General features: G+C 42.1%; 1 protein-coding gene and 1 long non-coding RNA gene across 6 annotated transcripts in view; one reads left to right on the top strand and one right to left on the bottom strand.

Moving 5' to 3' along the window:
* The window catches only part of smpd3.S (sphingomyelin phosphodiesterase 3 S homeolog), a 240408-nt gene that overhangs the window by 117045 nt on the left and 107356 nt on the right, over positions 1-16007 (top strand). The window contains exon 1 of one of the 3 annotated variants that reach the window (XM_041561114.1): positions 13216-13739. The exons of 1 other annotated variant lie outside the window; for it this stretch is intronic. The gene's annotated coding sequence lies outside the window, so the exon portion shown is untranslated. Of the gene's footprint in view, positions 1-13215; positions 13744-16007 lie in introns of those variants that run through there. One more of the 3 variants, XM_041561113.1, reaches the window with a different exon arrangement.
* LOC121393213 lies at positions 4069-13026 on the bottom strand. 3 transcript variants are annotated; one of them, XR_005960858.1, is made up of 3 exons: positions 12619-13026; positions 10684-10849; positions 4069-6410 (listed from the first exon to the last, which is right to left on the bottom strand). It is a non-coding gene; the product is annotated as an uncharacterized LOC121393213 (long non-coding RNA). The 3 variants fall into 3 exon arrangements; XR_005960856.1 differs by having other exon boundaries at positions 10736-10849; XR_005960857.1 differs by lacking the exons at positions 10684-10849; positions 12619-13026 and adding an exon at positions 7676-8552.

Raw genomic sequence — 16007 nt, 5'->3', positions numbered from 1 at the left:
ACACAGAAAACTGTGTCAGAACATCCCATCTAATTAAAGCATTCACCATTGTGAACAATGGTGCTTTGGTATGCTAATGAAAAGGTGAAATGCATTAAAGGACCAGTAACACCAAAAAATTTTTGTTAAAAATCCCATCCTAAATGCTAAAAATAATAGCCATACCCTAATACATTCACAGAAATTACACAAGGTTTTTTTTTTAAAAAAATTCAAAATAGCCTTGCTACATTACCATGTAGAACGGCGAAAAAGGCGACCAGTTCGCCCTGCGTGCGCGTTCCCGTCTTGTTCCTGCACACAAAACCGGAATTGAGGAACCGGAAGTCAGAGCAGAGCGCAGAGGAGCCATGAGGTAAGGTCGCGTCTCGCTTGAGTCCATGAGCGAACGGCTGAGGGAAGGGAGAATAAAAGTAGGTAAAGGCTGGGGCAGGCAGACTCTAGTGTGAGAAATGCTTGGTGGGAGGGAGCAGAAGAGCTAGCGCCAGAGGCTGCTGCTGTGCGAGAGGCTGCTGCTGTGCGAGAGGCTGCTGTGAGTAAACTGAACAGCTTGGCTGCGAGTGCGAACAGCTTGGCTGCGAGTGCGAACAGCTTGGCTGCGAATGCGAGCAGCTTGGCTGCGAGTGGGGGGAGAAACAAATTATTCAAGGAAAAGAAAGACTTGGGCAAGAGAATCTGCGGGTGCGAGAGAGAAATGCTGTGGGGGGAAGGGAACAGTGGCTGGGCAAAAGAGCTGGGAGAGGGACAGAAACGGGGGGGGAGGAGAAACATAAATTCTGGAAGGAAGAGAGAGGCTTGGCAAGAGTCTGCTGGGAGAGAGACTTCTGTGGTGGAATAAAGACTGTGTGACAGAAATGCTGTGGGGGAAGAGAGACTGGGTGAGAGAGAGACTGGGTGAGAGAGAGAGAGACTGCTGTGGGGGGGGAGAGTTCTGGGGAAGAGAGACTGCTGTGGGGGAGAGAGACTGCTGTGAGTGAAAGAGACTGCTGTGGGTGGAGAGAGAGTGGCTGAGAGAGACACTACTGTGGGGAGAGAGACTGGGTGAGAGACAAATGCTGTGGGTGAGAGAGACTGCTGTGGGGGTAGAGAGACAAATGCTGTGGGGAGAGAGACTGCTGGAGGAGAGACTGCTGTGGGTTAAGAGAGACTACTGTGGGCGGAGATAGACTGGGTGAGAGAGATGCTCTGGGGGGGAGAGTGCTGGCTGAGAGAGACACTACTGTGGGGAGAAAGACTGCTGTGGGCGGAGAGAGATTGGGTGAGAGACAAATGCTCGGGGGGGATTGCTGGCTGAGAGAAACACTACTGTGGGGAGAGAGACTGTTGTGGGCGGAGAGAGACTGGGTGAGAGATGCTCTGGGGGGGAGAGTGCTGGCTTAGAGAGACACTACTGTGGGGAGAGAGACTGTTGTGGGCGGAGATAGATTGGGTGAGAGAGATGCTCTGGGGGGGGAGAGTGCTGGCTGAGAGAGACACTACTGTGGGGAGAGAGACTGTTGTGGGCGGAGATAGATTGGGTGAGAGAGATGCTCTCGGGGGGAGAGTGCTGGCTGCGAGAGACACTACTTGGGGAGAGAGACTGTTGTGGGCGGAGAGAGACTGGGTGAGAGAGATGCTCTGGGGGGGAGAGTGCTGGCTGAGAGAGACACTACTGTGGGTGAAGAGAGACTGTTGTGGGCGGAGAGAGAATGGGTGAGAAAAATGCTGTGGGTGAGAGAGACTGCTGTGGGGGTAGAGAGACAAATGCTGTGGGGAGAGAGACTGCTGGAGGAGAGACTGCTGTGGGTGAAGAGAGACTGGGTGAGAGAGATGCTCTGGGGGGGGAGAGTGCTGGCTGAGAGAGACACTACTGGGGGTGAAGAGAGACTACTGTGGGCCGAGATAGATTGGGTGAGAGAGATGCTCTGGGGGGGAGAGTGCTGGCTGAGAGAGACACTACTGTGGGGAGAAAGACTGCTGTGGGTGAAGAGAGACTGGGTGAGAGAAATGCTCGGGGGAACTGCTGTGGGGGTAGAGAGACAAATGGGGGTGGCTTTGAGGGGGCTGAAAGCTGTTCGTGGGGAAGACTGTATATTGGGGGGGCTGGCTAAAGACTGTGTGGAGGGAAAGACTATGTATGAGGGGCTAAAGGCTCTATATTGGGGGGGGGGCTGTGTGGGGGAAGAAAGCAGAGTATTTGCTGTGTCTTGTTGTTCATATTATATACTCTTTTACATTTTTAGATTATGGCACCAAAGAAACTAATTCTGTTGAATGAAAAGGAACCTGAAGCACAAAGAACTAACATGGTTAGTATATAATATATGCTTGGAAACGGATTCCTCCCTTTTCATACATTTGAATTTGTTCTGACTAACCTGTTTTATTTTTTGTATAGCAATCCCAAGGGCAAGGTGATCCAACATGTTTTGGCAAGGAGCCAGTGCGAGACACACCAGGTGTGCGCGACAGACCAAGTGGACATCACCATCAAATAGCAGATAATCGAATTGGGACAACTGAGTGGTGTAGGTGTGGCAATTGTGTGGCCATGAAAACTGTGGAGGAATCCTCTTGTTGCATGGAAGTATCATCTGTGGAAAAGAAATATCTACAACATGGGTGCATCTGCCATAGCAGGAAATTTTACCTGAGGTGTTTACGTAAATCCCACCTGGAATACTTGCAAATATTTTGGAACATGCAACGCCCCACAGGTGGAATAAGCAGCCACAACAGGCAAGTTCATCTGACTTTTACCTATAGATTGAGGATTATGCAAATCATTTTGGTGTGTTTTCCTTATGTCAAGCAGAAAGAATCCCAAGGCACACAGGATAAATGCAAGCAAGCTGCCTTGCGTGTTTATTGCGAAGGGCAACCTTTCGGAGTCACGCCCCTTTCTCAAGCATGCTTGAGAAAGGGGCGTCCCGAAACGTTGCACTTCGCAATAAACCTTGGGATTCTTTCTGCTAGATTGTTTGTGCAGCGGCCCATCCTCTACCTTTGTGCACCGGGTGTGCGGGAGCCAAAGTTGAACTTCCTTATGTGAAGAACATGTGTTCTAGACAAAACTGCTTTGTAAATGGCACAATTGGTCATGGTTTTTTTATCCACTTTAGCTCCAACAACGGTTTGCTCCATAAAGTCCTGCCAGTGTTATCCCTATATAAAATAACGTCACACGATCTATCCCCTTAGTGTGTGATGACTAGTGCAGAGCAACATTTTTGTACAGATCACTAATCCTCTCTTTCTTCTACAGAAAATTACGACAGACTTCCTATCGGTCATTCATCGCCTGGATTTATGGCTACTTAGGGCCCAAGAAACGGGTGCCTATTCCAGCCTGTGTCGTTCAAAAAGTCCGCAGCTCTTATCCAGACCCCAAAGGCCGGTACAGAGGATTTCTACAGGCATTTGACTATAATGCTTTTGATATGGCTTTGGACTGATGCCTTTTGTGATTGTTTATTTTTCATTGATGTTTGAATTTGTAGTATTTATTATTCTTTATGATTTTTTTCAATAAAAAACGTACAAACATTAGTTCTTTGTTCTTCTTTTATTCAAACAACATGACACAGTGGACATAGATACACACTTACAAGTATTTGTAACACAAGTTTCCTAAAATGCAGTTGGGAACATAGGGGTCTATATTTTATCATACAGTTTTTTTACAACGGGGTGCTTAGATCGTTACAAGACAGGTTTCATAAAGTACACTGGAACACATTACAAACATTGCTTAGCAACAATTACAATTCACAAGTACTGTTCATTTACCATTAGTGGCAGAGGTTGGGGGGGTCAGCTGTTACTATAAGTGCACAGAGCTTTGGGGGGGGTCAGCTGTTAATATAACCCCGAGGAGATTCGGGGAGATTTTGTCACCTGGCGACTTATCGCCACGTCTTTTGCGTGACTATCTCCCCGAACTGCCTCAGCATTTTTTCCCCATAGGCTACAGCGCAAAATCACCTGCGCTAATTGTTTTGCTTTATAAAAATATATATCACAACCCAACCCACACTATCACACAGAATAGGTCAATGTTACTTTAATAATTATATGCAAAACGTTTCATCAAAATCAATAAGAGTGGTTTATTAAATTAATTAGTACACATAGTATTAAGACAGTACAACTGTTTAAGTATATTATAATAAAAGAGTTAACATCAATACATCACCGGATATTCTAACATCACTCCACGGCTGGGGATTCTGCACAGGAGGAGAATTCCGGGAACCTCACAACGAGACATTGATCAGGCGTCTACCAACAAATTATCCCGTTCTCCTCCTGGAAATCCCCTTCTTTTATTGTCTTAGTTTCAATACACGTGATTATTCATGCGCAGTTGTTACAACATATTACATCGGCTCGTGCATCATGCACGAGCTTCATTATATTGTGCTATCTAGTTACTAGCTTACGGTTATGCGCAATAGTTATATAAAAATCACGAGTCAGACATGCGTAGTATGTTATTTTGAAGAGGTGTGGCGCATGTCCGCCACTCCGTGTCCAATCATAATATTATAGTATTTCAGGGTCAGTGAATCATCCATCCCTCTGCTCAACAACAAGTTTGTACTCTAATAACCTTTATTCTTTATTAACAGTAACTGCAGCACAGGCCATTACTATCTATACTATCTGATGTTATTTTATCTTTCTGTTACTTATCACTCATTCATCATCAAGTACATCAGACTCGTATCACAATCGGTCCTTAATGACCTGTGCTGTATGTGACTGGTAAAGCTCTTGGTGGCTTACAAAACAATTTATAAGCGATAAAACAATTCCACAGTGATAATAGAATTATCACTGCGCATAAAATTAATACTGGATGTATTATCCAATTTAACATTTGTTTAGCAGAGGGAGAGTATCCAGTGAACATGTCCCACCAATGATGGGATGTAGCATCTGCTATGGCAGATCCTATTTTAATTAATTTATTACTGATAATAGTTGTACTAAGCATGTGACTCGCAAGGCTCTGATTAAGCGACTGTATAGCTTGAGAAACCATATTAGATTTATTAATTATTTCTTCTAATTTAGACAAATTAAAATTCCATTGATTCATTCTAACATTTCAGGAGGAGAAAAATTCGATATTTATAGACAAATCTATATCTTGAGTTAAGACAAACGTTTCATTTTCCCATGTGATTAATGACACATTCTGTAAACATCCTGAAAATGGTACTATCATTTTCCCAATCACTGGTGTACTGGTTGCCATACAAATAGTTTGTGGGGCAATTTCCACCATCCATTTATAAGTTATTGGGAATATTGTCCATTCACATACATTAATCGTATTTTGTAATAAACATGGTTCATATACTGTAATTTACAAACTTTCCCATTATATGTATCTTCACAATTTTCTAAATTGTGTGTTCTATTTTTGTTCTCTATATATGGTCCTACAAATAAAGGCTGCCAAAATATCCAGAGATAATTAAAGGCATTACTATATATTTACACATAATAGTGGGACGTGTTATATTAAACAGTATCACAGTTCCTTTACATATGGTGTCATTGCAGACCATTTGATGTGGATATATTTGTATCCATTCTTGTGTTCTATTAAACACGGTTCTCCATACTTGTTCATTACCCGTCATTACTAAAGTTTTCATATTATCTTTTTGTTGTTGTTCATAAATAGTCTGCAATGTACATACTGTCCAGTTAACAAATTTTGTCATGTTAGTATCAAAATTCAAACTGAAATTATTAACTTCCAATTCCATATTATTGATATTTTTATCAATTTCAACTTGTTGTTGTAATGGGGCCCAAATAGTTGGCATCCATTTAGCTTGCCACATTACAGCATCATTAGTTAAGCCTCCTGCCTTGTGCATTCTATTAGCTAAAGTTTCTATGTCAAAACTATTTAACGTTCCTGCCAATGTACCATATCCCCCTAAAAGGGTATCATACCATGCTCTTTTACGTCTCGCATTATGATATGATCTCTTGGCAGGAAATAAAATATTAATATGCAATATAATTTTTTGTCCTATTGTAGCAACAGGTATAGAGGTAGCCGGCAATCTTTTATTATGTCCGAGGTTTTGAGTAGCAGAATCTATATTCCAGACATGCAATAAAGATTGCCAAGGTACTCTTCTTTAAGCAATGTTAGTAGCATTTGCACATATTATCCATTTACTATTGGCAGTAAAAGTCCAATTATATTGTCCAGTTACGTTTTGTATACCCATTTTTCTTAAGTGGTCCATATATTCTGTTCGATTAGAAGTATCATTTTTCCATCCCCAATTGCGAGTGGAATTATGGGTATTAGTCACTCGTATCCCCGGAGTCCATGCGCTTCCGTTTGATGCCAAACACCAGATCCCAAGGATTCCAAGGAAACACCAATGGTTCTTTATCTGTAATTATAAACAAATATCAATCATTCTCGTAGATAACATTTTTCCTGTGGGACATATTCCCATCTTTCTTGTCCAGGCTTCATGATTAACAATGTTCTATCCTTTCCAACAGCTATAACTTCGGCGGGAGAGGGCGGTCCTTGTATATTTTGTACCCATATTTTAGCTCCTACATTTACAGTATTAGTGGACCCAAACCCTTTATCTCCTCGTACTGTTAATTCTGTTGGTGGCTCACCTTCCTTTATTTCTGATAAATAAATAGGTATCAGTAAAAGTTGAGCGGTTCTTTCTCCTTTGGACACAATTACTGAATCTGATCCTAAATTCATCATTAGTATCTTTATTTCTCCCTGATAATCTGAATCAATTACTCCTCCTACTACCGTGGTTCTTTTTAGTGCAAAACTAGATCTGGTTGTTATTTGGCCATAATGACCATCAGGAATTTTGCATTTGGACTTATATAGCTGCTATTCGGGATATAAGATAAATTGGGACAAATCGGAAGCCCTCCCAATGTGTATTTCAGAAGCCTCGCTGAACACTTTCAAATTAAACTTCAAATATAAATGGAAAACAGATTTTCTTACCTATTTAGGTACAAAAGTAACTCCTCACTACAAAGATTTGTTCAAAAGGAACTTTCATCCGCTTATTCAGCACTCTAAACGGCTGCTGTATAAGTGGTCAGACTATACACTATCATGGTTTGGCCGCATAGCGGCGCTGAAAATGAGCATACTACCCAAATTTCTATACTTATTTGAGACCCTCCCGGTTCTGGTCCCTTCTAAGATCCCTTCAGATATTCAACTATCATTCCATAGATTCATTTGGGGAAATAAGCGACATAGGCTTTCCAAAACTGTTCTTACGAGTGCCAAATTGCAAGGGGGCTTGGGGGTTCCCTCCATACATAAATACCATGATGCTGCACATTTGCGATGGCTGTCAGCCTGGTCTCAACATGAAATCGGGCAACTCTGGGCAAGAATCGAAAACTCTCTCCTAAACCAGACACACATGGGAGCACTAATATGGAATACAGACCCTTATCCGATACTTCCTAAGACCATATTGGAAACTTCCAAATCTACCCTTATCACATGGTATCGAGTGAAGAGTAAACAGGGCCTAATTTCACCCTTCTCTTTGATGACACCATTTCTGCAAAATCCTAAATTCAAGCCAGGCACTCAGGCCTCACTGTATGGAAATTGGGGAGCAAAAGGTCTTTTTAAAGTGTATGATGTACTCACTAGGGATGCCTCCCATGTTCTCCAGTTCGGAGACCTGCAAGCCAAAACACCAGAAATCCCAATAAGATTTTTTGAATTCCTTCAGGTTCGACACTTTATATCCTGTTTTCTGGCACAGAAACGTACAGTAATCTTATCTCCTTTTGAGAGCCTTATGAAAGGGGGCTGGCCACAAAAGGCTCTTTTATCAAGTAGGAATCATTTTTACTTGTCCAGGTGCAATTATTATAGTATCAACAGAATATAAATCTAGTCCAACCAATGCTGGTGTTCCTCGATAAGGTGCTTGGGCATCCTTATGTAATTTCCAATAGATGATACTATCAATTTTTGCAGCTGATACTTCTAAATTTGGAGTTAACATTCTCATCAATGGAGTAGTGGAATCAGTTATAGGCCTATTATTGATAATTTGTAAGGCTTCGGATAAATTATCTCTCCATTGACCAAATACGTTATCCTTTCCTGATAATTTCTTTAGGGTTGCTTTCAGAATACCATTCATTCTTTCGAATAACCCTGCTGCTTGGGGATAGTAGGGAATATGATATACCCATTCTATATTATTGTCAGTTGCATAATCCTTTACTTGTTTTCCAGTGAAATGAGAACCATTATGTTTCTTTTTCAATGATTTCTTTGTTGGATGTTGTAAATAGCCGCTTCAGCATCTGCTTGAGAATTAAACAAACGTTCCAATGAGTCAAGAGGAACATGAGCATCCACATGAAATACAGTTACAACAGTATTTTGCAAAAAGGTACACGTCTTTTTGAACATTCCCCCCTTCCTATGTATGGATAAATCGACGTATGGGCGAAAATCATGTTTCACCCATATGGGGGCTTGGCTAACTCCCTATTCTGAGTCCTCCTCCCTTTCCGGAGGAAGAGCTGTTGGTTTGGGAGACTTCCCTATTTTAGTGGCAACCATGGCCGCTATCTCCTCCCAGGGGTAAATCTGTTGAAACTGTTCCCAATCAGGCATTTCTGTTTTCTTCTCTTTTTTCTCTTGTTTATCAATCTTTTTATTGGACAGTATCTTTTGTTTATACAATTTCCAGAGAACTGGAGTATCCTTTCCAACTATACTGTCCTTACTCACCCCTGCTTTAATAAGAGCACGATACATCTCGCTCCTAGATACTCTATTGTTTGATGGGTCTGGATTTTCATAAAATTTCTTTGGCCATGACTTATTTTCTGATTTCTTTTCATGTAAAGTAGCAACTCCTCCCTCTCCCTTTTTTGCCCTTTCGGAAATGTACCATTTCCATTTTATTATACTCTGTTCCTGAGCATGTCCTATCCTATTTGATTGAGGATTAGACATTATCCACTGCATAACTGGTATTTGTGGTCTTAAAAGTACTTCATGTCCTAAGGTTAGTTGTTCAGTATCAACCAATGCCCAATAACATGCCAATAGCTGTTTTTCAAAAGGCGTATATTTTTCACCTACATCAGGTAATTTTCTATTCCAGAATCCTAATGGAACTCTTTTTCCTAGTGCTACTACATCACCTGATTTACAGGGAATCTTCTCTAGAGTATTTACAACATCTAGAGGGTTTATCTCTTCTACTACATCACCTGATTTACAGGAAATCTTCTCTAGAGTATTTACAACATCTAGAGAGTTTATCTCTTTTACTTTCTCATCCCATTGTTCTGCTAACCCATGTGTACATAATTCTTGTGCCACTATACAATAAGGTGACTCGGTCCAGCCGGGTATATCTTGGGGTTCTTTTTCACAATTTTGGATTTCTCCCTTTTTCCAAACATTATTCTTCTCTTTTTCTGTTATTTGGTAAACTGCCAAGAAATTTGGCAAAACGCCAAATATTTTTGGCACAGTGCAAACAAATTTTATGCCTCTTGGCAAAGTTCCAAGTACTTTTGGCAAAATGCCAACAAAATGTATGCCTCCTGGCAAAGTTCTAAGTACTTTGGCAAAATGCCAACAAAATTTATGCCTCCTGGCAAAGTTCTATTTATACTTTAAGAAAATGTATGTTTTTTAAAGGAGAAATCCCATCCTCGTCGCCAAAATGTTTTGCTTTATAAAAATATATATCACAACCCAACCTACACTATCACACAGAATAGGTCAATGTTACTTTAATAGTTATATGCAAAACGTTTCATCAAAATCAATAAGAGTGGTTTATTAAATTAATTAGTACACATAGTATTAAGACAGTACAACTGTTTAAGTATATTATAATAAAAGAGTTAACATCAATACATCACCGGATATTCTAACATCACTCCACGGCTGGGATTCTGCACAGGAGGAGAATTCCGGGAACCTCACAACGAGACATTGATCAGGCGTCTACCAACAAATTATCCCGTTCTCCTCCTGGAAATCCCCTTCTTTTATTGTCTTAGTTTCAATACACGTGATTATTCATGCGCAGTTGTTACAACATATTACATCGGCTCGTGCATCATGCACGAGCTTCATTATATTGTGCTATCTAGTTACTAGCTTACGGTTATGCGCAATAGTTATATAAAAATCACGAGTCAGACATGCGTAGTATGTTATTTTGAAGAGGTGTGGCGCATGTCCGCCACTCCGTGTCTAATCACAATATTATAGTATTTCAGGGTCAGTGAATCATCCATCCCTCTGCTCAACAACAAGTTTGTACTCTAATAACCTTTATTCTTTATTAACAGTAACTGCAGCACAGGCCATTACTATCTATACTATCTGATGTTATTTTATCTTTCTGTTACTTATCACTCATTCATCATCAAGTACATCAGACTCGTATCACACTAATGCACACGCGGAGATGCGTTTTCAATAGTCGCCCAAAGTTGCCTCAGAGGGGAAAAACGCTGAGGCAGTTCGGGGAACTAGTCACGCAAAAGACGTGGCGATAAGTCGCCAGGCGACAAAATCTCCCCGAATCTCCTTGTCTGGCCTTACGCTAAGTGTTGGGGGGGGTCAGCTGTTACTATAAGTGCACAGTGCGTTGTGGGGGGTCACACCTCAGATCAGAGGGGACCCGAAAGTGAAGTCTAGTTGACTGTCAAAGAAAACCTGGAAGGATGCAACTGATTCGATCTGTGAAGATGATCGAAGTAACACGATCCAAGTGAAGCATTCCAGAAGAAGCAATCCAGACGAAGTGATCCAGAAGAAGCAATCCAATCCCTGGAAGTGCAATATAGAAATGTATTCAGAAAAGGTTATTGACATTACCAATAATAAATATATGTACCGATAATAAAATCAGACCCCAGACCAGGTATCCCCCCCCTGCTTTATTGTACCAATAATAAAACCAGACCCCAGACCAGGCGGCCCCCCTGCTATATGTACCAATAATAAATCCAGACCAGGCGGCCCCCCCCCTGCTTTATTGCAGCAATAATAAAATCAGGCTCCAGACCAAGTGGCCCCCCTGCTATATGTACCAATAATAAAATCAGACCCCAGACCAGGCGGCCCCCCTGCTATATGTACCAATAATAAAATCAGACCCCAGACCAGGTATCCCCCCTGCTGTATGTACCAATAATAAAAAAAGACCCCAGACCAGGCGGCCCCCCTGCTATATGTACCAATAATAAAATCAGACCCCAGACCAGGTATCCCCCCCGCTTTATTGCAGCAATAATAAAATCAGACCCCAGACCAGGTGGCCCCCCTGCTATATGTACCAATAATAAAACCAGACCCCAGACTAGGTATCCCCCCTGCTGTATGTACCAATAATAAAATCAGACCCCAGACCAGGTATCCCCCCTGCTGTATGTACCAATAATAAAATCAGACCCCAGACCAGGCGGCCCCCCTGCTATATGTACCAATAATAAAATCAGACCCCAGACCAGGTGGCCCCCCTGCTATATGTACCAATAATAAAATCAGACCCCAGACCAGGCGGCCCCCCTGCTATATGTACCAATAATAAATAAAATCAGACCCCAGACCAGGCGGCCCCCCTGCTATATGTACCAATAATAAAATCAGACCCCAGACCAGGTATCCCCCCTGCTGTATGTACCAATAATAAAATCAGACCCCAGACCAGGTATCCCCCCTGCTGTATGCAGGGCTGCCATCAGAAATCACGGGGCCCCGTACAGCAAAATTTTCTGGGCCCCCGGTCCCCGCCCACCCCCAAGGCCCACCGCAGATCCCGCCCACACCACAGTAAAATGTCCACAAAGACACAACTGCTTAAAATGGTAAACCCCCCACTCACAAAAAAAGCCATTGGTGGTCAGGGCCCCCTTATAATTTAAAAAACAAAAAAAATTGGCGACAGGGGTCCCACATAAAAGTTTTTTAAAAAAACATTAGTGGTCAGGGCCCCCCCATAAGTTAAAAAAAAACTACTGGCACCAGGGGCCCCATAAATGTTTTTTAAAAAAGCATTGGTGGTCAGCCCCCCCCCGATAAGTATAAAAAAAAACTATTGGCACCAGGGGCCCCATAAATGTTTTTTAAAAAAGCATTGGTGGTCAGGCCCCCCCTATAAGTTAAAAAAAAAACTATTGGCACCAGGGGCCCCATAAATGTTTTTTAAAAAAGCATTGGTGGTCAGGCCCCCTATAAGTTAAAAAAAAAACTATTTGCACCAGGGGCCCCATAAATGTTTTATAAAAAAGCATTGGTGGTCAGGACCCCCCCATAAGTTAAAAAAAAAAACTATTGGCACCAGGGGCCCCGTAAATGTTTTTCTAAAAAAACATTGGTGGTCAGGGCCCCCCCATAAGTTAAAAAAAAACTATCAGTGCCAGGGCCCCCCTACAAAAAAAATCATTGTATAAGTGGGCATTGCACACACTGTATATAACAGGATCCAGGTTTCTACTGATACCAGCACTAGGCAAACTCTGTACACAGGGTCTGTGGTAGTTAAATATATGACACTACAAAGAGTCATAGTTAGGCAAATATTAAGCACAACATACACATAACTGCTTTGTCTCCCTCATGTTCTGTTTCTCTGCAAGCTCCAGGATGCTGCCACTCAACTCTCTCTGTGTCATAAAGAAAAGAGCCCAAAGAGGAACCGTGTGCTTACAGGGGCGGGACATAAGGAAGGGAGACGCTGTCATTGGCTGAAAAGCACTGGGGCAGGGCGAGATTGCAGAGTTAGGGATCGTCTGCAAATTTCATACTGCTGATGAAAACTTCAGTTGTGCATTGTGTCACAGCTTGAAATTGAGTTTACTGATAGTGGAACTTGCAGATAATCCCTAACTTTGCACTTCTCCTCCACATCCAATTTTCGGCGCGACTTCGGGTCTTCAGCACAGCCGGGCCCCCCTTTAGCCCCGGGCCCGGTACAGGTGTACCCCCTGTACCCCCCTGATGGCGGCCCTGGCTGTATGTACCAATAATAAAATCAGACCCCAGACCAGAAGGCCCCCCTGCTATATGTACCAATAATAAAATCAGACCCCAGACCAGGTATCCCCCCCCTGCTTTATTGCAGCAATAATAAAATCAGACCCCAGACCAGGCGGCCCCCCTGCTATATGTACCAATAATAAAACCAGACCCCAGACCAGGCGGCCCCCCTGCTATATGTACCAATAATAAAACCAGACCAGACGCCCCCCCCCTTTCTGTGGAACCAAAATAACAGACCTCAGATCAGGACCAAAATAACAGACCTCAGATCAGGTGACCCAAAAGTGAAGCAGAGATCCTGTCCTGCGTGAAGATTCAGCAGCGTGTTCCTGTCAGCAGCGTGTTCCTGTCAGCAGCGTGTTCCTGTCAGCAGCGTGTTCCTGTCAGCAGCGAAGAGAGATCAGCCAAAAGACGTCTGTTCCCTTGGAGATGATGCTGGGAAATGAAGCCGCACTACCGACGCCAACTGAAGACTTGGTTGCTACGTGACGTCACTTCCGGAAGTGACGTCACAAAACCGGAAGTCGGTCCCGGAAGAGAGCCACAGCTGCGCGCACGTACAGCAGATGCAGAAGAACAAGGAAGAAGATGGCGAGACCCCTTGGACGCCGTGGGACAGGGCCGGTTTGAGAATTCTCCAACCTCTTACCCTAACAGCAGGAAAGATCAGCATATTGTAGGTAAGTTATGTATATACTTTTGTTTTTTTAAATTATGAAAAATGGTGTTACTGGTCCTTTAAATGAGTTAAGATGACTTTAGATAACACAGTTTCTTCAATCAACCCCGAGTCATGACTTATTTAACGCACAAATCCAATTGGCTTCATCTGTATGTCATTAATCCTCTGGAAACAGTCAGAAGAAGGCAAATAATGCAAATTTATAAAAAAAAAAAAAAGAAAGAAAACACGAAGACCAATTGAAAATTTGCTTTGAATTGGCCATTCTATATCAAATTTAAAGTTAATTTAAACCACCCCTTTAACCCAGATTAGCAAATGTTTTACCCCATGTTCAAAGACAACTGCATAAAGAGCAACAGAAAAGTGTTTTTGGAACCTCAAGGTTCTAATAGGTTCTTTGTTGTTTTTCTGTAGCTCACATGCTCTGATTTACTGAGGGAGGATTATTGTCTTTTAGTAGAAGTCAATTCTTATGTGCAATTAAAAATGGATTTCAAATAAGAATGCTAGGATCAGCAGACCATTTTCAGTGCTTCACAAAGCCTGTGGGCAAGTCATTTTAGCAACCTTTGCTTCACAACAAATCTTTGCATGCTGTGTCGCACTGTTGGTGGTCACTGGGTTCTGATTTGCTCGTTATACTGCTTAGCTTATAAAACTACCTGATATAGCAGGGCAATATAAACTTTGAGACATTCTAAATTTTCAGATAATTAAGTGATTAAAATGACAGTTGGGAGTCACAGAGTTATGAAATGGGGACCACAATGTGTCTGGCATAAAATGCTCTAGTGGACCAAGTGCTTCTTTATAGTGATGGGCGAATTTGTCTAATTTTGCTTTGCCGTAAAATTTGTGAATTTCCCACAAAATTAGAGAAATTCGCAAAACTGCGAAAAAATTTGCGGAAAAATCATGAAATCTGACATTTTCTCGAAAAAATCGTGATAATCTAACATTTTCACAAAAAAAAAAATCGTAAATTTTCACGAAAAACGGTGAAAATCGGAAATTGACGCCTGCATCCAAGCTGACGCTGTCATTAAAGTCAATGGGCGTCCGAATAGTGTTGACGTGCACCGATGTTGATGCAAGTTTTCCGTTGCGTGTCCAAAAAATTGACGCTGGTGAATTTTCGCAGGAGATTTGCAAATTTATTCCCTTGGCTAATTAGTGCCAAGCGAATTTATTCGCCCATCACTACTTCTTTATTACTTATGCTGCAGCCCAGTTTGGATGAAAGCATTCACACTCCCTGCAAGAGCACTAGGTAATGCATGAGTGTGCCTCTTGGTGCTCTTTTTGTGAAGCGCTTGCGAGTTGTCCTCTGCACTAAGCACCAAGTAATCAAAAATGGCGCTCAATGAAGAGAGCAGTGTCAGGAGCAACAGTTAGCCCTGACTTCACTGCCTGCTTTTGGGGGCTATGCTCCCTTCCGCTCCATACTTTGACCGATCTTAATGACATGTAAGGCAACATGTGTTACGCCAAGATGCTGCCGGCATCTCTTCAATCAAGCACTGCCTAATGAAGTGCAGAGAGCTGCCACTATTTGCACAAAGCCCCATTCAGTAAGCTAATAGCAAAAATTAAGCAAGACAAAAAATTTGAGTCTTCCCATAAATCAACATTACTCATAGCCTATACTTGCACTCATGCCCCAGCAGGTACAAAACACATTAGGCTTGTGTCTTCTATGTCCTAATAAATGCCTTTGTATTTTTAATTAATCTTATGTTGATTTATGGGAAGACTCACATTTTTTGTCTTGCTTCATATGTATGTACCCATAGTCTGGGGTGAACGGTGAGTTTTTCTCCCTTAATTACTGTTTACTTTTGTTACTGGACTATGACATACTGGGGTATAGGACCATGGGATTTCATTAAAGCTTGGAGAGGCTAAGCCTCCCCAAATCTGTTTTCCTAAAGAATTAAAAGAAAAGTTCAAAGAAAAAAAATGTAAAATCTTCTGTCTCACCAATATCTATCTATTTGAGTTTGTCTGGGGGGAGGGGCAGAGGGTGCTGCTGACTAGTGTCTTTAGAAAAAAATCCCTATCTGGTGGCTCTAGTGATGTCATCATAAGATCTTCAACTGAAAATCTTGTGAGATTTCAGATGGGAAAGCTTATGAGCTGATCTGTATGTGCCAAGTACAGTTAGGGAGAAGACTGAGCTTTACCCAGGATGGTTGGTTGTTCTGGGGATCAGGGCCAAAAGAGAAAGCAGCTGCTAATCTTACACCTGCATGTCTGGTG

This window comes from Xenopus laevis, chromosome 4S (genome assembly GCF_017654675.1).
Source record: "Xenopus laevis strain J_2021 chromosome 4S, Xenopus_laevis_v10.1, whole genome shotgun sequence".
Lineage (NCBI taxonomy): Eukaryota > Metazoa > Chordata > Amphibia > Anura > Pipidae > Xenopus > Xenopus laevis.
This window is presented reverse-complemented; position numbering and strand designations above follow the sequence as displayed.